We start from the raw sequence: 27,464 nt of genomic DNA, 5'->3' as shown, positions 1-27,464 counted from the left end.
GGATTTCTTATATGATTTACAATATTATAAATGTTGAAAAGGGGGATATTCTGGGCTTTTAGTTTCAAACTCCAACAAAAGTACCTTAATTTACAGCATTTATCTGGCAACAACTATGATATCCTGCAGCTAAACTGTAGGTGGGGTTTTGATGCCCATTTTACTACCCTCTTGCTCAGTAAAAATCTTGGTGTCCCCAAACTCACCCCATCTTTAAATCTATAGATAAGATTGTAACAAACAAGCCATCTAACAAGTGCCATGGTGCACCACACAATGAAAGAATATTCACCCATTCCATTCCATACAGGGAGCCAATAGGAAGTGTAGCGGGGAAACAGCACTTGTGGGGCTGACAGATCATTAAAAGCAAGGTGATGGTGATCTATTCAGAGATACCAGGATAGTCAGTGTGCAAGAGGATCACTCTCTGTGTATTCATCTTATTCTGCACTCACTGAAATGTTCAGCTTGTGGCTAGAAGCAAGTCCTGAAAAGATTTTCCACTATTTGGAGGGACGACTGGGTTAAGACCACATACTTAAGGGAAATACAGAGAGTAAATGAATGGAATACAATCTTCCCTTGAATGCAGTGGTAGGTCTTGGGTACAGAAGAACCAGGCTCGTGGGAATGGTGTTTTTCAAGCAGGAGTTGCAGGAGGGAAATTGAACAAACTGGACTGTCAACCAGGTCCGCTTTCTTTCTGATAAAGTACCCAGAAGGCTGAACTATGGAAAACTGAAGTAAACAGTAGACTATATTACTTGAGTACAAATTATCCTCAAATGTGGTGGTGCTGAGCCATCTGCTGATCTGTCAAAGCACAGGATCAACCATCAATGATCAAGCCTTTGCAGTGGTTTACGTATTTAGGACTTTTTCTATTTGGGTTCATTCTATTACATTTTGTCAGTTCATCATGCTGTTCGTTCTTTTTGTAGGACAATGTATTTGTGGGGGTGGGCATTCTACAAAAAAACAGACAGTACGCTGCAGAACTCTATACATCCTGAACAATGTGTAGACCACTCACCCCGGCCATGTGAACAAACCTTTCAATCAGCTCGGAGTGTCAGAGTCATGCGAGCCTGGGCCCACTGCCCACTCCCACACTCCTTGGGAAATCAGTCAAAGCGAAAGCATTGTTTGAAAACACGAGGTCCTGGGAAGGATGTTTTGAAAATGAAAAAACACTTTCAAAATAACTTATTTTTAGAATCAATTCAAATACCCCTAGATGTGTAATGAGAGTTTGGTGCCAATAAGAAAGTCACATGGTTATAGAAGCATTACATACAAATACAGTGACTCCTGAAAATACAAACTTCTGGACAGTTTTTATGGCTTGGGGTTAAGAATCCTAAAAACATGATTGTGAATGCAGTGTCCCCAAATAGCAGTACAAACACATGTGTGTGTGGCGTGTGTGTGTGTCATCCCATAATTTCTCATTTGTAACACAGTTTGAAAATGTAAATCGGTAAAACTGCGATACTACTGTTTGTAAACACTCTGGAGTACAAACAATGCCTGCCGTTTTCCTGAAAACACATGCAATCTTAGTATTGCCTCTCCTTGTCTGACAACACACTGCACGGGATGGCTTGCTTTGTCAAGCAGTGTGTGTATTCACAGCCCACCCCCGCCCCCCCAGGGAAAGCACAATGAGTTTGCACCGTAGTCATGTGAGCAGAGCTATCAATTCAATGCCCACACTCTTCCGGTAAACACAGTCAGATACAAGCACTGTTTACATGCTTCCATTTTTGGGAAACAGGAACAGCAAAGTCACGTTGGCCTGGCCTGGCGCCAGGTTTCTAACACAGCAGCAGCAGAACCAGCAGCAAGCTCAGACTGGATTGTGCTTCCAGCAGATTGGACCTCATCCAGAACCAGCGGGCTTCACCATACAGCGTGAAGCAAGCAAGTGCAAGATACAGCTGTGTCATTCATATATGTATGTGTATTGCACATGCAAACCTGCAAATAAAGCAAATCACTCTTCCCTAAAGCTGGTCATTATGTACAAGGTCTCATATACTGTAAAAGCCTGCATGTACTACTCTAACCCATATTCACAAACAACACTTGAGTGTTAATGGTGTGCTTTCACAACATAAAATTACTTCTAATTTGAGAAAATTTGTGTTTTAGACTCTTAATTGTGCTGTTTCTACAGACTAGCTTTTTCAGCACGGAGAATCCGCTTAAGTGATGGCATGAATGAATGATGATGATAGTGATTGTAATTGTAGATGATTTATGACTGTGAAGGGTGCTCAGGGCCAGAGTGAAATATATATTTGGCCGGAGGTCTCGTCCGCAGGTGCCCGACGCGAGGCCCGCTGGAAATATACGAACAGATACATGCCTCCCTGTGCCGCAGTTAGGAAGTGGCTGTGGCCACCTCCCCCCGAAATGACAAGGCCGCCAAACCATGAATGAATAATGAAAAATATTTAACGCTCTCCATAGTGGCACTCTGCCACCTAACCCCCAAATATTGAATTTAATGAAAATCAGCAGCTGAGACACGGCCCGTCCCCCAGAGCATGACTGCACCGAGGGAGAGAGCCCAGCCTCTCAAACCCGACCACGTACCCCGCAGAACTAAATACGAACCACTCAGCACTCAGGTAAGGATAACCCCCCTACTCACATATTTTACTTTTTTTTTTTTTAGGGGGAAATCTATGGCTGAGGGCAGCCCTTCCTCCTGGCTCCAAGTTTACAATTATCTTGGTTTTCCCGAATTTTACAATTAAAACTACATTTTTAAATGACTTGTTTAGTTTCCGTTTCGATCAAATTCTGTATTAGGCTGCTTTTAAATGCAATGGTTTAATTGTTCTGTGCGTGAACGGCTTTGGGATCCTTATGATGAAAGGCACTACAGAAATGTGAATTGTTGTAAAAAAAAACATGAAAAAGTAGCACACAAAACATAGATAGGGCCCTATATTTTTAGTGCTCTGACTGCTTATTATAGTCACAACACCTAAAGACAGACAGTATCCATCAAACAGCAGCACTGACTACTGTACTGACCGACTCTCTAAACAAGCCTGCGAGTAAACAGAATTCCCATCTGTGTCACTGGTTTCAGTTTCCACATGTCTTGAGTTTCAGTTTATTAGCTCAGCTCTCAACTCTCCGGGAAACCCCAGGCTGTCAACTGAGCAACAAGCAAATGACCTGACCTGTACAGGAAGAAATCCCATACCAGGAAACCAGAACGTGGAAACAAAGTGTCAGAGCCTCCACACGGGACCTCATTCCCAAAGCCTGGTCTGTTCTGATGGCTTAAACGCAATATCATTTGCATGGAACTTTCCTGAATATCAAACTAGGCATGCTAGGGCCGTGCTGATGCTTGCATCCTCTGAGTAGCTGCCTTCAATAAGTGTTTGTCTGTGGTTATTAAAGGTGCACATCGATTCGTTGATGTGTTGATTTCAAATCAAGAAACGCTGTCCAAACAATCGCTTATAAAATTGAAGTGAGTTTGAGTTGGTTTGATCATGTTCTCCATTAAATATCACTGTCAGAGTGTTATTGTCTGACACTCTCATTGTGCAAGCAAGGGAAACCGAGGGGCTACATTGTTTGGTGTTGCGTAATAAACATGTTTTATTAATACCCACCAGCTTAAGTGTGTTAATTAATTAATGTGTGCCCAGCCTACTAACAGCACCACAACTGCAGCTATGCCTTTAAAGCCAAGCCTTGGAGTTTCATAACAAGGGCAAACAGAACTCTCTTCCCCAGGATGTTTCCTTTATCTATCTATTTTTAAATACATATATAACAGACAATAACATGATGTGACTGTGTTGGTCTTTCTATAAGCATGTTTTCACCTGTTCAGCCAGTTCAGTACTCTGCATGGAAGCTACAGTACGTCCAAAACCAAGCATGTATTTGGCTCACAATCTGATCGGGTTCCATATGGAGTATAATAGGGTTGGAATGACCTTGATCTTGTTAGATGGTGTTTACCCCATGGTCAGGAGGTTTGCACCTGGTCAGGTAAGTACAATGTCAAGGCAGTTTGAAGCTGGGGAAAGTTTTAGGCACAGAGTTACTGGACATAATTCAGTAGCTTTGCCATCATTCTGCATAGCCTCCTGCATGCATCTACCGCACTAAGTTTTGCATCAGACAGTGTGGATTACATTAGTTTTAAGAAGATATGCAGTGTTGGAAGCAGGCAGCTCCTGATGCAGGGGGACACACAGGAGTATAGTTGGACTGCCCAGGTTAAAACTATATCTTGTTGTGTTGTGCAGGATACCTTTTACAAGTGATATTCTCTGTAGGATTTAGAGCTACAGCGTTGGTTTGCAGACTGGTATCATGTGATTTGATTAGGAATGTGGTGACGCACTGTAGGCAGTGCTACAGCTCTGGGGCATCTTCTTCCTGCTCTCTGGAATGGTGCAGCTGCCTGCCTGCACCTGCTCCCCTGGAAATGTCCGCTGCTGAGAAATACCTGCACAGGTAGCTCGGCCCTGTGGTGACGTGCTGGCTAATGACAAATGGAGAAAGCCTATTTTTAGAAGTTTGTAGCAATTTGGTAATATTTTCATTGGAGCAACTAGTGTCAAATTCAACAACATTTTTCAGAAAGAATGAATTTTTGAACACTGGAATTAACCGTGGTGTTCTCTGCACGGGATGGCATCTGTATGCAGACAAGACGAACTGGAATTTTAGCAAATACTTCACTGTGATTGGTTGATTTCGGAGGGGGTGATTTATAGTTCCTTCTATTGTGGGGGTGATTAAAAAAAGGTTTAGAACCCCTGTTCTGCAGTGAGCATTGTCATTCTGAAGGTCATTTTTTTCTATTTTGCACTTTTCTGTTTAATTGATATTTAATTGATATGCAGCATATACATTTTTAGGTGCCAGGTACCAGAGATCAGGAACCCAAAGGAAATCAAGCATTGAATAAAACAGTGGATAATAATGAATTATTTCAACACAAACTAATGCATATGCCTTATACAATTATAAAAAAATAAAATAAAATAAACCTGAAATTTAAAAAAGCTTCAATCCACCATCAAAAATCAGAAGTAAAATATACAAACTAGCCTGAATGTTGAAATGTTAGACTCAATGCATTAATCATACTAAAGCAGCATATAATTCAACCCTGCCAGTGCATATTATATTATATTATATTATATTATATATATATTATATTATATTATATTAGTGGCTTTTAGGCACCTTTTGTGCAGGTAACTTATAATTCAGGCCCAAAGGAAAATGTGGAAAGGCTGAGACTGTTACACAATAGAAGAGTTAAATCGTACTGTTACTGGGTCGGGGCACAGCTCTGTTCAGGCAGTGAACAGGACTGCCTGGAATATGCAAAGCGCCGGGGCTGGGAGAATCAACAGAGGTGACTGATTTGCATACAGGTATATGCACGAATGAGGAGTCCTATCCAGCCACTCTGACACGCCACAGGAATTAATCTTCTCCCACACAGTCCTTCTAAATGGTACTGAGGGTTTCTGCTTCAGTGTGTGTGTAGTGTCTGCACAGACGTTCTATGTCGTTATCTGTTAGCGCTTCAGCTTTATTTGGATGGTTGTCTTTACCTTGTTTTAATTTTAATTCCTCTCCAGTTTCTCTGAGCTATGAATGTACCAGCTTTACGTCATTTTTTTTTTTTAAAGTATTCTCGTCTTGTTGATCATTAACGAACATTTCTGTACAGGTGTTGTCGAATGATTGAAAACGAGACATTTTGTGTTTGATTTGAAAGTCATGGTCTCGAGGACGACTCGCTAAAACAGAAGTATCATGTCCCGTGATTCCTTGGCATTTCAGGTGCTCTGTCTGTAGAGGTCAACCTTTCTTCTCTAAATTTAGAAACACTAAGAGAAGCGTGTTAAAGGGCAATGACAAATATTTCGACGAGAAGTCATTTTCAATGCCTGCAATGCTGAAATAATTTTTTATTCATATACTTTAAAAGCAGTGTTGTAGTCCTAAATCTCAGGGTAGGGGAACGCCAGTAAAATACTGATTTTCTTAAACAAGAATTAGTATACCAATTCACATTGTACATGTATACTGAACTTCTAGTAACACACATAACATGCATTTATCTCATTCCGGCACACAGTCATCATTGATGCACAGTTGCAGTCATCTTAAAGAAGTAGTTTGTATTAGAAGTTGTTCCTAATGCTCTTTTGTCGTGTGGGGAGATGCGAGTCATGTGACTTAGCTAGCTTGCCTATTATTCTGGCTCGACTACGCCATCGTTCTTAACTTTTAGATACTGTTGGCTAACAGGCTGTTTCGAGCTCAATGATAGTCAATGGGGATTCGAGCTCAAGTTAAAAAAAGCAGACAAACACACCTCTTTTCCACTGCAGTGTTTTAAAAAATGTGGGCTCTGAACATTATGGCACTGATTCTAGCACCTCGGACTCCTTACTCTATAGCACATGCAATAGGCCGATATCACAGTTTCTCTGTTATTACATTGCTCAGACAAGCAGAGGTGAATTACGTTTAATCTATTAAATACAAATCTATTCATTGATCCACCAAAAACATCACCTATTACTTCCACTTTGTGAGGTACAATAAAGACAGACCAAGCAAGAGAAAGTATTTGATCTCTTATCTAAAATCTAGTTTAGAAACAGGATATCTTAAAAACAAAAACAAACAAAAAAAACCAGTATATGCACACTTGCAAGAAATAAAGGGGAAAAATGCAACTAACCTTCTTGTCTACATTATTTCTGCCTAAATATAGCCTATTCTTAAAAGCAGACATTGATTCAATCTGAGACCTATTAAGTCGGACAGCTGTTTATTTTACAGTATGTTAAAGGAAAAAACAGGGGTCCTTATCTATACCTATATGTCACGAGATAAGAGTTTGCAACCCCACCATCACCATAAAAAGGGCTCGTTTGTATTCCAGACGAACACGTCACTGCAGCTCTCGTTACATGGCTGTAGCCTCAAGTTTATATACCTTTATTTAACACACCTAGTACAGGTATGTCCAAAAGTTTTGCATCAACTTAAAGAATTAAGAAATGTAGCTTCATAAAGTCCAATGAAACCTGCTGAATAGTGTTACGCTAACACATTGAATTACACACCACTTTGTAGTTTTCCCATATACTTTACGAAAACTAACAAATTGAAAAATGTGAAATTTTGAAATATTACATGAAATACTGTACTACTATTATGGCTTCCGGTAAACTTTGCAAAATCATTTTGTAGTTTCTTTGACTGCATGATGTTTAAAAAAATGTACGTTCATATACTTTTTGGTTTTTAAATGAATGTCTCAAATCGTAAGATTCTAGGTGATGCACAGCTTTTGGTCATGGCAATAGTTATTTGTCATCAAAGCACTTTGTCCACTGCAGTTCACACAGGAAACCGTGCAGAACATCAATATCAACAAGGAAGACGTTTTCGTGCTCTTTTCTTTCCCAGCAGGTCCTGGACCCGACAGACACACTCTCCCTCCCTGGCTGCAGGAAATACGAACAGGAAGTGCAAGAGCACACCTTGAAACAGTCTTCATCTTCGCATGCACAACTTTCAACTGAGATCAATTACTTACCTTTTGGATCTTTGTCAGATCTTTGTCTGGCAGTTCCTAAAAACGAAAGAAGATAGATGTTACATTCCAGAGAGACTTGCTGGCCCTGGGCTCATACAGGCCTCCCTGATGGGAGCAGAGTGGATCAGACCTAGGAGGGTTAATATGTCACATGCAGTGTGGGGAAACATTGAGAAACATGCAGAGCAACTTCCCTGCTGCAAGCTGTAGATGAGAATGAAGGGTCATTAGCACACGTTTTGCAATAGTACACAATCCTGCTGATCAAAACGGTTTTACACATTTTGCAAGTTTGGCACAGAATGGACATTTCCTTCAACACCTTCCCTGGTGAGATATCAGCAGACTTTCACCCCGGAGGTATGGGACTACCCAAGCTGTAACCTCTCTGAGGCCAGGTGTTGTGAAACAGCTTGGGGCTGACATGAATATGAAAGCTAGTGGGCTTGAAAGTGCAAGGATGAAAACATCAAAAGTGGACACGCACAGACACACGCACACCCCCCCCTCCACAGACACACACACACACACACACCCCCCCAGACACACACAAACATGCACAGACACTCACACACGCACAGACACACGCACCCCCCCACAGACACACACACACACACGAACATGCACAGACACTCACACACGCACAGACACACACACACACACCCACAGACACACACACACACACGAACATGCACAGACACTCACACACGCACAGACACACGCACACACCCCCCCCACAGACACACACACATACGAACATGCACAGACACTCACACACGCACAGACACACGCACACCCACAGACACACACACACACACACCCACACACACACACACACACACACACACACACACACACAGACACACGCACCCCCCCCACAGACACACAGACACACACGAACATGCACAGACACTCACACACGCACAGACACACGCACCCCCCCACAGACACACACGAACACGCACAGACACTCACACACACACAGACACACACACACACACACAGCACACACGCACACACACAGACACACACACACACACACACGCACACACACACACACACACAGACACACACACACACACACACACACACACACACACACACACACACACACACACACACACACACACACCACACCCACACACACACACACACACACACACACACACACGCACAGACACACGCACCCCCCCCACAGACACACACGAACATGCACAGACACTCACACACGCACAGACACATGCACCACCCCCACAGACACACACGAACACGCACAGACTCACACACGCACAGACACACACACCCCCCACACACGACACACACACACACACACACACACACACGCACAGACACACGCACCCCCCCACAGACACACATGAACATGCACAGACACTCACACACGCACAGACACATGCACCACCCCCACAGACACACACGAACACGCAGACTCACACACGCACAGACACACACACCCACACACACACACACACACACACACACACACACACACCACACACACCCACACACACACGAACATGCACAGACACTCACACACGCACAGACACATGCACCACCCCCACAGACACACACGAACACGCAGACTCACACACGCACAGACACACGCACACACACACACACACACACACACACACACACACACACACACACACACACGCACAGACACACGCACCCCCCCCCACAGACACACACGAACATGCACAGACACTCACACAGGCACAGACACATGCACCACCCCCACAGACACACACGAACATGCACAGACACTCACACACGTACTTGTAGTTTAGTGGAACAATAAACTGGATCACTTTCTACCAAGGCTGCACAATGCAGAATGTCTGATTAACATGAGTAACTTCAAAGTAACTGTTGGAAGTGCCCATGGTAGAGTACTAATTAGATGGTCCCTTGATTTAAAAGCGCTGTGGGATTTGCAAACAGATGGGACCTCATTGATGTCTCATTTGGTGAGAATGCCAAGCCTACTCCCTTATTGTCCCCACACAGTGATGGGGCGTTAGATGGTTATCTATTGAAGGACTGAATATTATTCACTATTGGAACCTTTACACACTATGGAAAGTGAGGAGAGTGGCTTGTCAATGCAGCCCTTCACCCAGCCCTCTTAATATAACATTCACTTCGAAAAGGGTTTGGAATAATAATGATCGCAGCTTCATTGTGCTGGCTGCTTATTCAAAAATGTCAGCTGACTACTTTAAAAGGACGCTGTGAGAAAAAACATTGAAGGATGCTACTTATCAAGGGGTTTCATGGGTATCCTGTGAAAATATCTGGGGCATGCTGCTTCATCAGAGACACACACTGTTGAGTTTCCAGTTTGTTTACATCACTCCCTCTTTGAAGCTGTCTAAATGGGTAATCCCCCTGGCACTACCTGCAGCAGTAAGGGGTAAGCATGCCTTCTGTACGCTCTGACTTCATAACTGACCCAGTACATTTATATGGTACTTTTTTGGAAAACCAGGCAAAGCTCTTTCCAGAGTGGAAGAATAAACTCCTCCATTTTCAGCCATTTCCTGGAGACTTCCTTTCATGCGGGTGTTCACTCAACGTGGGCCCCCACCTCAGCAAGGAAACAGCAACCTGACACACACAGTTCCATCCACAAGTTGTCAGAGAGAGGGGACCAGTTTTGGAAAGCAAGCTGGTTCTATTTTTAGCACTGACCACCAAGCTTTGAAAAAACAACAAAAACAAGGGCTGGAAATGTACAGTACAGGGTGTTCATAGATTCCAAAACAGAGAGACAACATAAGCCAACTTTCCAGGCTTTGAGCAGACTGAACCCCCCTACCTGTGACAGCCATCAGGGGTCAGGGCCATGATGCCAGGGGAGAGTTGGGGAGCTCAAAGCTATGACCAGGCCCAGTGCATTCTGCTGCCTGATCACTCGAGCCAGGCAGTGGAATCTGTCCCAGTGACGCACTGCACTCCGTGCCACGAACGCAGGAAGGAAGGAAGCCACGCAGATGGGTTTGATGTGTGACCACCCAGTGAAACCACCACTGTTAAACACTGTGCACTTGCTTTTGAGGCTGTGTGCGTGTGTATTTGGGTATGTGTGTGTGTCTAAGTGACTGTATGTTTGAGGGGGGATTCTGTGAATTTGTGTGTGATTGTTTATGTGTGTACTTAAGCATTACTATAGTTTCTTATAGTTTCCTATAGTACTCAATCAGAGCAGTGATTATCTCACTTGCTTAAACTTTAACAGCAGCTCAGGTTTAGATAAATATATATTTTTATTTGTAATTAAATTCTCTGTTATTAGCAGCCATCCCAGCCTCTGCAGCAGGCATTCCCTGACTGGGGTAACAGAGCTTGTTACCATGGGCAGGGATCCAGCAGGTGAATGCTCACTGTGCTGTGCAGTAGTGCAGTGTCAGACACATAGGCTGTCGGAAACTGACCTTTCAAAGATGCGAAGTTGTTAAAGAGCATGTGGGCTGCTGCTTTCTGAGCGACGAAACAAAGACACGTGCGTGCCCGTCAAACGCTCTTCAGCAAGAACACTGTGAACCACGAGCCTCAAGGACCCGCCCACAATGCACTGCTGCCTACTGCCCTATTGAATAAGAAAGACAGAGAGAGAAGAAGAGAGAGAGGGAAAGGGACAGAGAGAGAGCAAAAGAGTGAGGGAGCGAGCAAAAGAGAGGGAGAGGGAGAGCGAGGGAGAGAAAGAGGGAAAGGGAGAGAGAGAGCAAGAGAGTGAGGAAGAGAGCAAGAGAGAGAGAGGGAGAGAGAGAAAGAGATCAATAGAGGGAGGGAAGGGGAGAGAGAGAAAGAGCAAGAGCGAGAGGGAGAGAGAGAGTGAGATCAAGAGAGAGGGAGGGAAGGAGAGAGAGAGTGAGAGAGCGAGAGAGGGAGGGAGGAAGAGAGAGACCTACTAAACCACAGCTGCTGGTGCAAGATGAACTACATTTTACAGGTTGTCAGAAACAGCCATCTTTGGGCTGCAGTATTTGTATTTTTATTTTAAAATATTTGGATTTGGATTTTCCATGCTTGTTAAATAAATCTCTGTTGCATGCTTTACTTGCTTTGCTTCTTTCTCCTGGAGATGTACATTATTTATACCAAATACAATTTTCTAAATGAGATCTACACTCTGTAGTGCACAGCAGGTTATTTCATTAGCTAGAAACTTCCTCAGGTTGTGTTTAAAATGTTCCTCTATTTCTATTAAGTGGCATGCAATATAAAAACATGTCATTAAGAAAATATAAATTCCAAAAAGTGGGATTCTTGCATCATGTTTTGACTTTATTAAATTACACACGTCATGCCCTAGAGTGGGTGGGATCAGTCCTCTGGGATCAGTCCTCTGGGAACAGCTGGGTTTCTAGGAAGGCTTCGTGGAAATGGATTAGATCACTGAAACTCCACTTTTCAATTAGCAGGCACACAGAAGAAAACTCATCACACAGACATCTGGAAAGGGAAAGCTTGCTAACTCACTATAGTTAGCCGTTAACTGACAGCCACCAGAAGTGTCCGTGAAACACACACCTGCCCTGTGCCAATAATCCAGACAGGCTGAAAGGAAGAGATTCAGAGCCCAGGAGCTTCATTCCAAGTGTGCTGATCAAAGGGGGTGTTTGAATTTGTATTTACTGCAGTGTGGTAAAGTATGTGGTCGTTGTGTATTGGTACTAACAGAAAAGCCTAAAAGATGAAAAGGTGAATCGTAATTGGTGCTAGTTTTGCTGGGTTGAAAGCATTGTAAGTGTCAAAGGTCACGGAGAGAGTGTCAATGAAATCAGGCCAACATGATTCTAGGACTAAAACACAGGGGTTGTGGTGTATAAACCTCTTTGCCTGAGATTAGGGGAAGGCACAAGCTTTCAATTCAGGACGCACTTTATCTGCTAATTTGTGAAGATCCAGTTGCCTCTGACTATGCAGGACCACTTAGCAGGAAAGAAGCCCTCGTTCATGTTAGTGATTGTAACGAAAGGCTCGTAATCTGTACCAATGCCTTCCTGAGAATCTGCCTCGTCTTTGGTGCTTTCTCTATCTGCAATAAAAGCAGGCAGCGCTGCGACACTGAAGTTGCATTCAGCATGTTTCTCATTATGATGCATAGCATGGTTCAGATTTGATAGGCACTGTACTGCGTAATATAACTCCAAGACAGTATCTTGCCACACAGTGTTGGCAGCCTACTTCAGGAAGAAGAAACTGCAAGATGACCAAATAAGGGCTAAGGAGGAACCTGTCAGTGGGTTCAGTGGAAACGTGCGGCTTTCAATACACATTTCAGCCTGGGCTTTCCTGGTGTACGAAGGGGATAGGAATACTCAAAGATTCAGACTTTGAAAGGAATGCGATCAGAATAGAAAATACTTGACCTCTGCCCTCCAGCACCAAATAACCGTACGTAAGAGTCCTTGCATCAGATTCCTGACATTAGATAGGCACAGTCCTTTAATAAGCACCAACACCTTCACTGCTCCCTTTATTATCGTGCAGTTGAACCACCAGTATTTGACTCCCCTGTACTGTTTTTGTATGACAGAGAGTCAATTTCCAACTCCATTTAAAACATGAAGTGCCACCCTGCCCTAATGAAACTGTAAATGAGAGTTTTGTACTTCCTCTGAAAGGACGAGGCACATATAGAGGCTTTGGGAATTAATTCCTAAAATAGGCATCTTGAATCCAAGTACAGTGTGCATTTAAACGTTTCGATCGAGGGCAAGGTGTGTTCACTGGGGCTCGTGCACTGAAAGGGTTAAGAGACTGGGAGTTCCAGCAGGAAGCAGCACTCCGGCTGGGTGTGACGCAGCACAGTGCAAGAATCTGCTGTACCCAGCTATTCCAATACAGCCTATCTGTTGCAGGCACATCAGTCCAGGGACTCTGAGATTGAACTGGCCTTGAGACAGGCAGAGAGAACAAGAGGCTCCAGTCCCGTCTCCAACATCACTATCTACCAGAGGGGTCCATTTATTCTGAGGATTTTAATATTTGGTTTCAGTTTGTTTTAATTGTGGTACTTGTAAATTGTATTGCTCATACGGACTTCATTTTCCAGTTGAATATCAAAAGTAATCCTGAGGGCCAGATCTGGCTCTTTCTGCTATGAAAGAAAACAACTGTCTGACGGTCTGTGTAAAAGTGGAGAAGTTGACCTATAATAAATTATGAATCTGCCAAATATAAAATGCATGGACCTTCTTGGTATAAATCTGTATGTTCACAGGCTTGAGTGGACAAAAAAACATATATTACAGTTCTGAATTACATGCTGGTTATGTGACATGGACCACTGTCCTCTAATGTAAACACTGTCAAACTAATTTCACCAACCTGATTCAAACCCAGCCCAGAGAGTGAAGGAGCTCCCACAGATCCTGTGTGACCCGTCACTTCAGAACCACCTACACGCAGATCTACCACACTAGCCACAAAGCCAACCTGACACCGAAAGAAAACCCTTAAAGTTAAATGTCACTCCTGCGGTCTTCCCCCACTGATAAAATATCAGCACAAAGACACATTTCACATGCCCAATCAACACGCCTCTCCTGTACAGTGTGGAGTTTCTGGTTCTTTCTCTCTCTCCTCGTTCTTCCACCCACTTGCAGGGTAATTCCCCCCCACAGCGTCACCGTGACAACACCCCCCCTTACCGTCACGCACTACAAGACCCTCCTTACGCACAACAGTGGGATGAGCGGCTGCAGCAAACAGCAGACTGTGTAAGAAAACAGAACAATACACCCACTCACAAAGCATCCCCTTCTGTTCTGGTAGGGAGGCAGGCAGGCAGGCCGCTGGACTGCACACTCTCAAGTGGATACACTTACCTACTGTACAGAACAACAAAACCTTCTCACTGCAGCTGCTATGATATAAACCTTAACCTCATTTCAGAACGTCCATGTACACAAACTGCTGCCTTTTTTCTCCTGCGACTGCGCTGTAATGACAAAGCAGGGTTTATTTATTTATTTGGTTAGTAAGGTAAAAAGAATACTATATTATAAAAACATGAAGCCAGTGAAAGTGCCAGGTTTCAGAACATTCCGGACAATGGGATTCAATTTGTATTGTTTTCTTTTTTGTATTAAAGTGTGATTTATAAGTCAATATGTACAGTTGACCCATGTCTCTTATGGTTTCACAGTGCTTTCTCTGCACTTTAAGTGAGCTCAGCTTTGAGCTTAAGCTTTGCTTCATGGTCCTCTTGCCCAGCCAAAGTTCTTTAGAATTAATCTGTATCTCCCGCGATGTACAGGACACTGTGCACTTCACAATACAGGCACAGCATAGCACAGCAACCTGCCTCCGAATTCCGAATAATTCATTTTTTTTACAAAATCAGGACCAATTTACAGAATCAAAGCACGTCATACAATAACAGCCCATGCTAGAGGATGCAGGGCACCTGGGCACAACCCTCTCCCTCGCTAGTACTGATTCTGATGGTATCCCCTTGGAGGACATCCGTGTAGTTATCACAGCGTAATTAGGACACAAGCGGAAGTTTGTTACCCATAGAGAGCTAGCCACTTACAAAATGTGCAAATCAGAAACTCGACGTCAGTTCGTCACCAGCCTCCCCCTCCTCTCCCCCGCACACGCAGCGTAGCGTGCGTCCGGTTCTGACATACGTACAAGACATGAAAGAGGAGAATTCCACTTCACTCTGCACAAGTGGTAGGGCCTTTGTTGTTACCACGGAAACGCGCTTGTCACAGACAGCTGCAGCCTTTTAACACCCTTGCTTGTCTCTTTTCTTCAAAGCTCTGCAGATGAATCAATGAAGGCGTGCACAATGCTGGTAAAAAAAAAAGCCATAGTTTCAGTGAATGTAACTGAGCTGCTTGACTGGTTACACAATGTAGCTGATACATAGGCAGGGTGATCTTTGACTAATCATAGGGAACATTACAAAGGAGAAAATGACTTCAGGCATCATTATCGAGAAAAATAATTGCTATGCGTCACACTAATTAAAGGGTTGCTCATCTATAGAGTGAGACAACTTTATACAGAGTTCAGTGACTGCAGCCCAGCACCCTAATCACTGAGCTACTCAAACCCAGGACCTTCCACACTGCATCCCCTCACCCTAACCGCTGAGCTACTCAAACCGAGGACCTTCCACACTGCAGTCCAGCACCCTAACCACTGAGCTACTCTCCTGAATATTAATGACGCAGGCAGCACTGGCATTTGTTGTCACAAACATTTGAATTCTTCCAGTGAGCAATATAAAAAGTAGAACGTCATGCCATTATCAGAAAAAAACCCACAACCCCCCTACTTTTCTTACCATCAGCAAAAGCCCACCTCCACACTGCTGATGTAACAGGGAGATGCACAGATTCTGTACAGATACCACTGCTCTGATGCCTCATAGTGACACAGCCCCCACCCCTTCTCTACAGCCCACCTGCTGCACATGCAATAGCATACACAGGAGACCTACTGTACACACACTGCCTGCTCTGTCCAGGTTTATATCAGATCATTTCACTGAGCTGCTGAAAAGGAGGGAAGGCTGGATGATATTAACCCCTTATGCTCTGTGCAATTGCAATTCAAAGGCTACTAAAGAGGCCTACCGATCTGCACAGAATAGGAGAACATTGTGCATTTTGTGCTTTTATAAAATGTGAACGACAGCTTTATCATCTTGGTTCTGATTGAAGCATTGCTGGCAGCTGCACGGAACACACTAAAGGAGTTTCAAGTGAGGGCGGGAGACCCAGGAGAATGCCAGAAGGCCCACATGCAAATCTTTTGCTGTGTTGTTTACATATACACCAACACTGACACATCATGATCGGTGCTCATCATTGTAGGGCAGGTCAACAGGTTGACATGGATGTGCTAATGGGATACGGTTCCACACATACAGGGTGCTTTAAAAGACAGTCAATTGCTAGAAGAAACTAGGAGGCTGATTTAACTACAAACAGTCAGTTGGGATGGGCCAAAGCTTGACTTTTTTGGCTTTTTTTTGGAGAATTTTACTAGGGAATCATCCTGGAATGCATCAGACACCTATTCCAGATTATCCCGGGATAAAATGAGGTGGTTGATGCAATCCAGGGGGGGATACCTAGTAGTGCTATAAAATGCTCAATGAATACCCAGCTGTGGTTTGATCAAATCGGTTTCAGATGATGCCTTCATCAGCGATTGCCTGGAAAAGCAGCTGCTGCAGATCATGTACAGAACACAAAAATAACACAGATATTGGCGTCAATAAGGTCTCTATTGAGTACCATTCATTCACTGCAAACTGGAACAGAAAGGAATGCTGGGTAGCAGGGAGCACTGAATTGAATGGCTCTAGTGTGGAGTACAAATCTACTCGCTAACAATGGAACAGGTTATTTATAATACAGTGTACCGCACTGCTCGCTTCTTTCTGCTATTCAAAGATATCAGATGATTTTTGCATAGAAACAGGTTAGCCTACTGCATATCTTTTGTATGCAATCTTTTTGTGATGTATGCGATGTGCAGAATGCTTTCATACTTGAGTCTGAGGTGCTCACAAGATAGAGGGACGCTTGCCTGGTGGAGAAACATCACGACAGCGTGACCCCCAAAGTAATTATGCTACCAAATATAATTGTAGCCTGTGGATGGGTGCTGTGGAGAACACTTAACAATCTGAGGTTGTGTAGATTATCAAGGCATGCACGCATTTTAAATCAATCTAACAAGTCATTCAAAAGATTAACAGAAACAAATAAACATCTAAAAGATCCTGCCATCCAAGAACGTTTTTAAAACTGTGATGTAAGCAAACACATGTAATAACTGACAATTCGTGTCTACTCTGCACAGTGTGTGAGCGTGTGTGGGTGTGTTCCAAACTACTAATCTGCTCATATAAGATTGTCTAACTTATTATAATGAGATTTATCATCAAATAAATCATGGTTAAAGTGACAGATTTACTAAAAATTAAAAGGTCTCATTGAACTGGATTTTTTTTTTTTTTAATGTTATAAAACAAGCAAAACAAAACAAACAAAAAAGGTCTACGCACTGAAAGCTTGTTACAGTATTTCAGATTCTGAAACATTTAACTGCAAACTTTTCACCGGAGCAAAAAAATAAAGCTTAATAAATGTCAGGGCTGTTAGTCTGACATTATCCATTATGTAAATCAACTATCACAAAGTGCAAGCCTGGGGACGGGAGGGAGGAGGAGAGTGGAGAAAGGGAGGGAGAGGGAGCGGAAAGAAAGGGAGGGAGCCAGGGAGGGAAGGCATGCTTCATTCCCAGAACTGCCGCTGCTGATGAGCGGGAAGGAGGCAGATTTGCAGAAGAAAAAAAAAAGAAAGGAATCTTCCTTGAGCTTGTAAATGTACATAGAAAACAAAGGCCTTTCTTTACCTGTCAGTGATAACAAGAGTGCCCTCCAGCCCTGAACCAGATAAGATCAGTGAATAGGTAGTAACACTAGCTGGGACACATACACACATTCCATACCACCTCCAACACTATTGTATTGGGCCCGGCCTGTGGGCACTTCCAGCAGTGGCGCGGTCCGCAAGCTTTGCAAAGTGTATGCATGCAACACTCCTGTGCATTCTGAGCGCTAGAGCATTGTTTTATTGGTCTCTGATCTATGCTGTCACCTGGACTGCCTAGCTGTGCTGGTCTCCTTTGTCTTGCTGTCATAGAGACGTGTGGCGGCTCCTGAGCTTATTAACTGGTGAGGCACACCTGGTTTTGTAGTATATCCTTAAAGTAGGCCCGTTAAATTGCAGACATGAAATTATTATTATTATCTTTTTATTGCATATTTTACCAGGTAGATTTTGTTTTTCTGAATAAAATATCACTTCATGAATTAGAGATTATTTTATATAAAAACTGAAAGGTGTGCTTAAAGCTTCAAGGTTTCCCTTGGAAATAAGGCAGCCTTTACTTTCAATAGAAACTCCACTTCCTGTGGCTTCATATGAAGTCATGAAATCTAAAAAACAGATGAAAAGCTCATATTAACTTGTTTAATTTGTTTATGTAGCTTCTGTTGTGGTTTAAACATTTACAATTCTTTGTCACTGACATTACGAGTGCGAGAGCTACACTCAGCAACATTATAAGTGTTGTTGCTGCGAACAGGTTCCAATGGGAGCTTGACATAATGTATATAAGAGGAGTCTGTAAGAGTACAATGTCTCAGAAGATAGCAGGTGTCACTCAGTTCAATTGCTAAAGACTATAGACACCCAAGCAGCTGTGCATGATGCTACATTTTTGTTTCAGACAGTCCAGAATTACCCCTGGAATCAGCTGCTTCTGATAACACAGTAAGCTTTCATCTGATGTATATCGTGCATCACACATGGCAAGACTTACGGAAATACTTACTGGGACTATCCAATTCCCACAACTTGAGTTCTGAGCGTCACCATCAGGAAACCAGAAATAAAAAGAAGAAAAAAAAAATTAGGTTCTCCTAGGAACCACCTGCGGTTGAGAGATGAAATACTGTGTTCAGCAGTTTCTCAAGAACCCCGACAAATCTGCGCAGACTATGCTACACCTTTAGTCCTCTTGGCAGGGAATGGTTCATTATCTGTTGATTGAAGGAATGCCAGTATACCCGCAGTATACCCAGTATAGTCCTGCAGCGTATCCTGTAAGCACGCTGACAGTGTTAGAATGTGGTGATGACAGCTCGCACGACTCTGCTCGTTACAGCCCTGGGGCTGCGCTGTACCACCAATGTGCTGACAAGGCTGAAGCTGGACAGGTTATCCAGGTTTAACGGTGAATTACAGTTTCAGAAATGTTTCTGGTTATTTCAGATGCCACTGCTCTCAAAAGTGTCAGCTTTCTATAAACAGACTGGTGGGTTTACTGATGGCCAGGTGAGCCTGGAGCAGGCTGGGGGACTGGGGGTCTGAAATCCTTGCTCTCGGCACCAGTTTGAAACCTCTTTCGATCAGCAAGCTCACCTCGGGTTCACTTTTACTAAGTCTGTGCTGCAAGACTCCCACCCTACACCTCAGTGAGTCAGCTTAAAATTCTGTCCCCGAAAGTGAACCCCCAGAATCGTCTCAACAGTCAAGCAAGAGATTACAGGTCATTTTAATTCAGTGAGGATTTTTCCACAAACCACTACCAGCGTTACAGCATTATACAGGGTGTCCTATGAGTCAGGTATCTCTCAACTTCATACAGGTGCAAACTGTTTTCAAGCAAAGAAGAACCAATTCATACCATTTTGATGTGTGCTACAGATTTAACAGGGGACACTCTAATCTCCATTCGGCGGATTTATTCTGTATATACATTTATAGTAATACTAAATGTATTTTTAAATATCATTTGGGAAAACTTCTAGTCACAACATTTGTCAAAGGATTGTATTCAGAACTTTTCTTTAGGTATTACTATAAATTCTACTACTGATTATTTTTATAGTTAGGGATATTAATACTACAAAGTTGCTATACCAGTATCTCTGCATAAGATATTGAGAACATTTTAAAAACATTAGCACACTTTTTTTTCTGCACATTGTCACTGAAAATGACAGCAAGGGCCTGGATTTTGCACTTTCCCTAATACATGTCATTTAAGAGTAAAAACATATGTGATTACAGAAAGTGTGATTAGCATCAGCCTGCGACCTTCAAAAAATCAAAACAGCAAATGCCATGTCAAGAGAGCAGAGTGGCAAACAGGGCCTGTGGTTACATCTTAGCAACAAGAAACATCTCCAAACCTTCCCAGTGTACAGATAAAGAAGCACAAGCCTGGCCTCGAAGGTCATGTTGTTTGTTCAAGTGCTGTTAGCAGATTAGTGGTTGGAGGGGGGGGGGGGGGGGGGGGGGGAGGGGGGACGGGGTTTTAGGGACCACTTTGAATTTGCTCACAGACCACATGTTGTTTACCTCTAAAGTTATTCACTTCATTAAAAAAAAAAAATTCCCAAGAGCCTGAACAGCATTTCATTTTTGTCTATGTTCCATGTTGCAATATTGTGCACTGACATTGGCTTCTATGCAAACCCCCCAGCTTGAAACATCAGCTCCTACTGTTTTACTATTTACATTGTGAAGTGCCTTAGGATCATGATGAAAGACGCTATATACATGTATTATTATTATTATAAAGATGGTATATATGTGCATTATTATTATTATTATTATTATTCCCATTAAAAAAAAAATTTTATCCTATATATTTCTAGTTATGAAAAGCCCTGATAATGCACATTTAGCTGGTGCAGTGCAGGATCATTACACAGACCAAAAAAACTACACTAAACATGTTTGGAATCTAGGCAAGTGTCCATCTCAGGGTTGCACAATCAACATGTCCACACCCCCCTTCGCAGGTGCAGTCTGCACTGTGCCACCAGCTTCCTGCTGCCCCTATGTGTGGGCACGCTCAGGAACATCACAGGCAGCGCAGGTTCCTGCAGAAGGAGCCATTCTCCGGGCTCTCTGCACGTGGGCCCCCCTTCTCTCCCACGGTGTGTCATTGTGAACTGAAAGGTTACATGAATCACAGGCTCCTTTCTGAGTGTGCAGTGGGCCTTGGCCTCCTGTTCGCACCAGTCTAGTCTCGCCTGCACTCTCATTAACAGCTCAGTGGAGCACACACACACCCCACAAGCTCTCCCCTCTCCCTGTTAGCAAGTGCCCTTCAGCTCCGCAGCAGCCAGGAGCCAACTGGTCTTGGAGGAGCATGGTAGACAGATTTAGGGTCTGCCGTTGCCCTTATTGGAAGGACTATCTAAAGTGATGGTAGTGTAATGCTACTTCACACAGTTTCCGGTTGTCTGTATTGTCCCCACTGCTCTGCACATGATCCGAGCCGCTCCCTGCTATAATAGCAACCTTGTTTGTTTTCAACAAGCTAGTTACTGTAGGACTTGTATTTGTTGTGATGTGTTTTAAACATCACCACCATGCCTTTAAAATGCTAGGTCTGAGCTGCCTTTGCATTTGGACTATTCAGGTTGTCATGTCCGCACTGACCTTTGGACAAGGTGGGGGGGGGGAAGTGAGTGGGAGAGAGAAGTGCTTGGGAGATGGGTAACAGTCTGAAAGCTGCTCAGCTCTTAGTGAGTGTGAGAGGGAAGCGCTGGGGAGATGGGTAACAGTCTGAAAGCTGCATCAGCTTGTTTTGCTCTGTACACTTCGTGATACTGTGGGATCTCCTAATAAAGCCTTTGGAACCCACTTACTGTGTGACAGCAGTTAATATCCAAGCCCTTACTGCACATCATAAAAAGACAAAGGTATTTTACACCTCTGAACTGTGGGCTTGTCGAATTCAAACAAGAACTGCTAAAAAAGTATACAGACATGACAACAAGGAGGAAACAAGGCACTATCACTGCAAAGCGTTATGACAGTGACCTTCACAGATTAAATGCACCCCACCTCCCACTATAAAACCAAGGACACCTGTTCCTTTCACAAGCCAGCACACAGAGACCTGAACATAAGACTCTCACACAGCTGTGCTGCCTCAGCCAATGAATTGCTCTGACTGCAACCAGGGGACCAGCCCTCTGTAAACACAACCAACCACAGCAGGGCTCATATCAGCTGCTGTCATCACCTCTCGATCAGGGATTGCATCAGGAGTGGAATGCCACTAGCCTCATGGAGAAACACTGCATGTGACACTTTGACTATGTATCAGTTCATCTCTAGTAGAAATATGGGTCACATGAATAGTGCTCCTGTGACATATATAAAAAGGTACAAACTGTTCACTGGTCTATAAATAAATACAGATCCTGCTTACACAACAGCAGTGCAGGAGGGTTCACCCCACAGCCTGACCTTTGTACATTGTTTTGAAATGTACAGAAATTCTCCAAGATGTCCCGTCGGACAAAATTATTAAGTAAACAACATGAACATTATTACAGTATTACCTTTCTTTAGTAAGAAAAAAATAAAAAATGTCTTTGTTGATAATTTTTTGGTTTTTGGGTTTTTTTTTTCACTTTTAGACAGTGTCAGAAATGACTAATGCCCTTATCTTTTCATAGTGTTTACTATTGTACTAACGCAACTATTCTGAGTAATTCTGATTGCAATTTCTGTACTGATTTATTTGATCTGTTTTAAAGTGCTTTCATTTGAGTTCAGGAGACGGTTCTGCAGTTTCTGTTCGGATGAGATGTAAAACCGAGGTCTTATTGTGAATTACTCTGCAGCAGCAGTTGACGCATACATCACCCCCTAGTCTCCGTAAGTTGCTTTGGATAAAAGCGTCTGCTAATTACTAATTAATAAGAAGAAGAAGAAGAAGAAGAATAGTTGTCTGCCATAGACGTGTAACACAGGCTAGATCAGCGCCTGCACCATCTACAGCACTGCGGTGTATTAGTATCAAAGCATAAGGAAACTTGCGCCCAAGTGGCGCTGGTTCTCAGTGCTGTCGACACTGTCTGCTGCAGCCCATGTTACATATATCTGTGGCAGACAACTAGAACTGAAAAGCAGCTCCTGAACTCATGAGAAAACACCTTAACAAAGGCTACAAGAATAACAATAAAAAACAGTATCTGAATAATTGCAATAAAAAGGCACAAACACAATGTGCAGTGCATTATCACACACAGGTCACAGGGTTAAAGAATAGCATGTGCCTTTCCCCTGATCTTCACTCCAGCACTGGGGGGTGGAGTCAGGTGACACACACACTGGACATGCCCCACCGTGTTAGGAAACGAGCAGGCAAGCTCCTGGCACAAGCCTGCCTTCAAATAAACACAAGCAAACCGAAGCGTCACTGTGCAAGCACGCATAGCAGCCCAGTTCTCAGCAGTGTAGTGCAGTCACTCAGTGTATCATTAGCTGGCATAATAACACATTAACAGTTTTCACACCTCCACCTGGTGCGAGGAAACTCCCTCCACTTTCAACCCAGGCGATTCACACCGCTCAACCTCGGTGACCCCTTCAGACCTCTGCCTGTGAACCAGTCATGGTGCAGGTGTGAAAAGTGGGCAGGACATTCCAGATCCCTCTTGTTGCTAGTGCAGAAGGGCTTTCTCAGTGTTCCCTTTACAGGAGCTTAATTCCCAATGCGCATTCTCAAGCATTATTACCAGCCACATGGCAAAACGCTTACATTGAATGACCTGGGGCCCAATCCACAGCACTTTCAGCAGAGAAAAGGCATTTCATTTGAATGAAGAGTAGTATGCATTGGGGTTCTATTGTCACATCACTAAACGAATCCACATCATCTTTGTATTGAATATTGCTTGTGTATTACAATACAATATACGGGTTACTGTTATTATTTATTCATTCAAGTGTTTTTGTTGAGTTGTGGGTTAGTGAATAGGGGAAATGTAAACACTACCAGCTCCTGTTTATAGGGGTCCCAAATGAAGATAAGGCCTGTTTTTACATTGCATAATGAAAGGTCACAGGATTGCACAGAGCGAGGCGTTCTCTCTGAACTCGCCCCAGAGTGGCACTAGGGCAGTCTGTACTCTTCTTAGTGCTTGCATATTTTTATCTGATTTAAGTCAAAGTCCCTACTTTGATTGCTGAACAATTTTTTCAATAGCATTTAATATCATTTTTTAAAAATAATGACCTGTTTTTTTTTTTATTTGAAATCTATTTACATATAATAATGCCATCAAAACAGTGTCTTGCACTGAATAATAAGCACAACAAAAAATTAACACGAATATACATATTTGTAAATTCTATTTGTTTTTTGGCTGAGTGGAATTCTCTTTCCTATGCTACTAGAGAGCTCTGCAGTGTTGAGGGTCAGTGTTGAGGGTCATCTCACCTCTGGTTAACCCCATTCTCCTGATCTCCTAATGTCTTTTACAGGGGCATGGATTTAGAACTGCCCTGGGAAGACGCCCAGCCAAGACAGGCAAGGTGTGAAATCTAGCAGCCTGCTCTGGGTGGCAGAGCTGGGGCAGGCCCTCCTGGGTATCACACCTGGGAGACAGTGTCTGAGAGAGAGAGGGGTAGGGGTGGGTAATAATACACAAGTCTGCTCCAGTCTTCACAGCTCCAGTCTTCATGGGACCCCATCATACAACCAGTGGGAATCAGTAGTACTTGTTATTGTAACTAATGGAGGAGGTGAAGGACTGAAGTTATAGTGTAGTGGGGTTTTCTTCTTCTCCTTTTCTAGACCAATAAAACAAACAGATAAGCAAGGAATTCAAGCTGCTGGGATCTCTAACTGCTCTTGTAAAGTTTCCCACGGCATATCTGCTCTGTGATGTTGTAGTTCTCCCATGCTTTCCTATGGTTATGCATTTACCACAGGTTTACTGTGTTTCTTGGTTTTTTAACATGCTTTACCATACACTTACCCTTGCTTTGTTACACTACGCTGTGCTTTTATTACGGGAAATGTCAATAAAGGTGACCACCATATTATAAGATCAGGGAGCTGGGTTTGAGAGCACGGTTTTGACTGTGGTTGGGCCTCATTTTTGAATGGGTGTGCATGCTGCCTGTTCTCTTACTGAATGCCAGCAAGCAAAATAAACAGAAACAACGATTACTGTGGGAGGATTTTACTGCAGTAACTGGTTTATAAAAGGTTACAAAACAAACTCCAGAGCATTTGAATCCTGGTTTTATTTGTGAGCTGTATTCCCAAACTCTCAGGCACTTTAGCTCTGACACAGGCTCCAAAGTTAAAACTTTAGGATAAACTAGATTGTAAGGAATCTCTGCACCACAACAACGATGTGCGGAAGACTACATACACACTATACATAACAAGCATACACTACACACATCACACTGTATGCACACCTCTTTGACATTGGAAAATACTTCAGACTTTCAAGCGCCTTATTTTCAGGTTTAGTAAACTGAACAGCATTGACAGGGCACGGTCGCTGTGGACTGGAGTTCAACTAGGCTGGTTCAACACTAGTTCATGTTTGGACAAGAGCTTGGAGTCCTATAAGAAATTCAGCCATTAGTCTGTGCGACCCCTAGCAGACCTGTTTTGTACACATCTATTGTTTTCGTTTCAAACTATTCAAGATGCCATTTTTGTTGTCAGTAACAACTGATTGCAAAGTGATACGATCCTCACAGTCCATCTGTTCTGATTGCTATCTAGGTCAGGGCTGATGAACTGTAGGATTCAGAGCTTGCTGGGGCTGTTGGCTTTTCAAATCTGTTAATGCAGATCCTCATTTGTTTATTTCTTAATCAAAGTGGAATTCATAAAGATATATATGTAGCTGAAATTATTAAGAGTGCAAAAGGACAATGTAGTGTAGCAGACAGTAGCACACACATTCTGATTGTGAAGGCAACAGGGATTTATCTTGTGCTATAAGGACATAGTGACATGGTGGGTTACTTTTGTTGGTCAGAAAATAATCATAATTATTATTATTATTACATAAACAGCTGATTTATGACCTATGTATGATGCATGGAAAAAAAAGTATTTATAGAAAATCAATGTTGAAATATCTACAACAAAACGTTTATTAAAATGTCTTTTTCTTTGCAAACCTATACAAATCTCGCAAGGCTAGAACCAAACAACTAAGCACTATAATTCAAGGTCTCTGAAGCACTCTCAAGTTGTTTTAATGTCGTGAAGGGGAATTTGTCTCCTTTTCAATAGCAGGAACTAATTAAAGGTCGGAGTACATCTTTTGAAAATAGCATCCTTACAAAAAAGTCTCATTTTGCACTGTAAAACTGAACATACTTCACAAGTTGCACCAGAGCAGTAGTCTATAAGCCAGCCCTAAAAAGGTATTTTTATTTTTAAGTATTACTGTTAAGAATTGTGTGTGTTTTTCACCCTTTTTGACTTTGGAGAACACTATTACTCCACGGGGCTGGGCTTGCCTTGCCCCTGTTGTCGAGCTAGCTCACCGCTTGCGCAGAGGACTAGCCGCTCCACAGCTGCTTCACCGGGCCAGCCATATACTCCTCACCGAGGCTTCCCTCGTTGTTGGGTCGAGACGTACGCGGGCTGTGTGGGCCTTCACCTCTGGTGTAGATAGCTTAATCTACAGATAGTGTGCTCTCCCCCATCTGTCCTGTAATATTTAACAATTTTTTGTATTAAAAACTGTTTTTTATTACTGTGTAAGTCAATCGTCCTCCGCGACTTCGGCCCTGTCCCCCTGCTGTACGCTACACGCTGCTCAGGCGTGTGACCACGCGGTCAGGGTAGGCAGCGTGCACAGCTGCCCCGGTGTTTTTTAATACCGCGGTGTGTAAGACTCTGCCTGTGCTACTCTGCATGCACTACGGTGCGCACGGTGCTTATTGACTATAAACCCGCTGCGGCTTCGGTCCTATCCCCCTGTTGTATGCTACTGCTCAGGCATGGGACCACGTGGTTAGGGTAGGCACTGTGCCTAGCGGCCAGTGCTTTTTAATACCACGGTGCATAAGACTTCGCTACCACAGTGCGCACGGTGCCAACTGTCTCGCTGTACTGATACAGGCTAGCGCGAGGGTGCGGCACGGTACTCGGAGCGCGCTGTGCCTGACTCTGCATGGTACTCGGTGCACCTGTGCATGCAGTAGTCGGTGCAAGTGGTAGCTCTGTGCACGGTGCGCGAGGTGCACGTGGTGCATATTATATCAGTGCTCGGTGCATGCGGTACCTGGTGTGCGCAGTATCTACTATTGCACGGCACTCGGTGCACGTAGTACTTGGTGCTCTTAGACCCGGTTTTCTACCCCGCGCTGTGAATGGCAGGGCTGGCTTCCATGCCTGCGAGGCCTGTGGGACCAATATCCCACAGGAGAACAGGCACAGCATGCCTAGACCTCGATTGTGCCGCTTCAACCATGAAAGG

At 43.4% G+C, this 27,464-nt stretch overlaps 1 protein-coding gene across 2 annotated transcripts in view; it reads right to left on the bottom strand.

Annotated features, from left to right (window-relative positions):
- Positions 1-27,464, bottom strand: part of LOC121300716 (guanine nucleotide-binding protein G(I)/G(S)/G(O) subunit gamma-7) — a 65,720-nt gene that overhangs the window by 13,492 nt on the left and 24,764 nt on the right. Inside the window, exons 1-2 of one of the 2 annotated variants that reach the window (XM_041229444.1) lie at positions 13,982-14,076; positions 7,625-7,660 (exon numbers count right to left, since the gene is read on the bottom strand). The gene's annotated coding sequence lies outside the window, so the exon portion shown is untranslated. Of the gene's footprint in view, positions 1-7,624; positions 7,661-13,981; positions 14,077-27,464 lie in introns of those variants that run through there. The other variant, XM_041229443.1, reaches the window with a different exon arrangement.

The sequence above is a fragment of the Polyodon spathula genome, chromosome 26 (genome assembly GCF_017654505.1).
Source record: "Polyodon spathula isolate WHYD16114869_AA chromosome 26, ASM1765450v1, whole genome shotgun sequence".
Lineage (NCBI taxonomy): Eukaryota > Metazoa > Chordata > Actinopteri > Acipenseriformes > Polyodontidae > Polyodon > Polyodon spathula.
The sequence above is the reverse complement of the archived record's forward strand: the minus strand, read 5'-3'. Positions and strand labels throughout refer to the sequence as shown.